The following is a 1871-nucleotide window of genomic DNA, read 5'->3' as shown; positions in this document are numbered from 1 at the left end:
TACCAATCAATGGTTGTCAGCATTATTTGTTACCTTATTTGCTTGTAGTATCTTAATGCTAGCCTTAATCATAGGATCATGTATTGCTAGCATTCGCTATATATGTACACGATAATCATTAGATCAGGGATATTGTTCTTTACCTCTCATTACGTTTTCTAACTTGGTATCAGAGCACTTAAGCCCTGAAGGCTCTTGATCCAATAAAATTCATGGCATTCGCTACAGATTCAACGTTCAAAAATGATTTCCCATCCACTGTGTCTGTCAAGTTGGACAGAGACAACTATCCACTATGGAAATCCTTGGTGATCTCTATAGTCAAAGGCTACAGGCTCGATGGGCACATGCTTGGGACAAAGGAGTGTCCTGAAGAATTCATAGCCTCTGCAGATTCAAGCAAGAAGCCAAATCCTGCTTTTGAAGATTGGCAGGCTCATGATTCACAATTCCTTGGATGGTTGATGAATTCAATGACTATTGAAATGGCAACACAGTTGCTACATTGTGAAACCTCAAAACAACTTTGGGATGAAGCCCAAAGCCTAGCAGGTGCACACACAAGGTCTCGAGTCACTTACCTTAAATCTGAGTTTCACATCATCAGAAAAGGAGAGATGAAGATGGAGGAGTATCTGGTCAAAATAAAGAATCTCGCTGACAAGCTTAAACTTGCAGGCAGCCTCATTTCTAATTCAGATCTAATCATTCAAACCTTGAATGGTTTAGATTCTGAATACAACCCTATGGTGGTCAAGCTATCTGATCAAACCAGTCTCACTTGGGTTGATCTGCAAGCTCAATTGCTGACCTTTGAAAGTAGACTTGATCAAGTGAATAGCCTCACCAACCTAACCCTTAATCCTTCAGAAAAATGTTGCCAACAAAACTGATTACAAAGGAAACAAATTGAACACAAACAACAACTGGAGAGGTTCCAGTAGCAACTGGAGAGGCTCTAACTTCAGAGGTTGGAGAGGAGGCAGAGGAAGAGGAAAAATATCTAAACCAACATGTTAAGTTTGCTACAAGGTCGGGCACACAGCAGTAAATTGCTACTACAGGTTTGATAAGTCTTATTCAAACTCAAATTATTTAGCAGGCAGTGACAGACAAGGAGCACACAATGCCTTTCTAGCCTCACTAAGCTCTCTTCAAGATTATGATTGGTACTTTAACAGTGGTGCAAGCAATCATATGACACACCAAACTGAAAAATTCGAGGATCTGGCAGAACATCATGGTAAAAACTCATTAATAGTTGGAAGTGGTGAAAAATTGAAGATTGTTGCCATAGGTTCCACAAAACTAAACTCACTTAACTTACATGATGTCTTATATGTGCCCAACATTACCAAAAACCTATTAAGTGTGTCGAAATTAACTACTGACAATAACATTCTCGTTGAGTTTGATGCAAATTGTTGCTTTGTGAAGGACAAGTTGACAGGGAAGGCAATTCTAAGAGGGACACTTAAAGATGGCTTGTATCAGCTCTCAAGGACTGAAATGGACCCGTGTGCTTATGTATCTATCAAGGAGAGCTAGCATAGAAGGCTTGGTCATCCAAATAATAAAGTCCTAGATAGAGTCTTGAAAAGTTGTAATGTCAAACTATCACCTAGTGATCATTTTAACTTTTGTGAGGCTTGTCAATATGGCAAAATGCATTTTTTTGCCCTTTAAAACCTCTTCCTCTCATGCTAAGGAAATTTTTGAATTAATTCATACTGATGTCTAGGGGCCTGCACCAGTAACATCTCCTTCGGGTTTCAAATATTATGTTCACTCCCTTGATGACTTTAGTAGATTTACCTGGATTTATCCTCTGAAACAAAAATTAGATACTGCATAAGCTTTTACCCAGTTTA

The 1871-nt window shown here is 38.9% G+C and overlaps 1 non-coding gene and 1 pseudogene across 1 annotated transcript; both read left to right on the top strand.

The window, feature by feature from the left end:
- The first annotated feature begins 212 nt into the window (after positions 1 to 212).
- On the top strand, positions 213 to 1478 carry LOC148197656 (uncharacterized; annotated as a pseudogene).
- On the top strand, positions 686 to 819 carry LOC124828138 (small nucleolar RNA Z247). The gene has a single exon (XR_007027991.1). It is a non-coding gene; the product is annotated as a small nucleolar RNA Z247 (small nucleolar RNA).
- Positions 1479 to 1871: the final 393 nt, after the last annotated feature.

This window comes from Vigna umbellata, chromosome 5 (assembly GCF_029865625.1).
Source record: "Vigna umbellata cultivar VRB3 chromosome 5, Vumbellata_1.0, whole genome shotgun sequence".
NCBI lineage: Eukaryota > Viridiplantae > Streptophyta > Magnoliopsida > Fabales > Fabaceae > Vigna > Vigna umbellata.
Note: the sequence above shows the minus strand (reverse complement) of the source record. Positions and strands in the feature narration are given on the sequence as shown.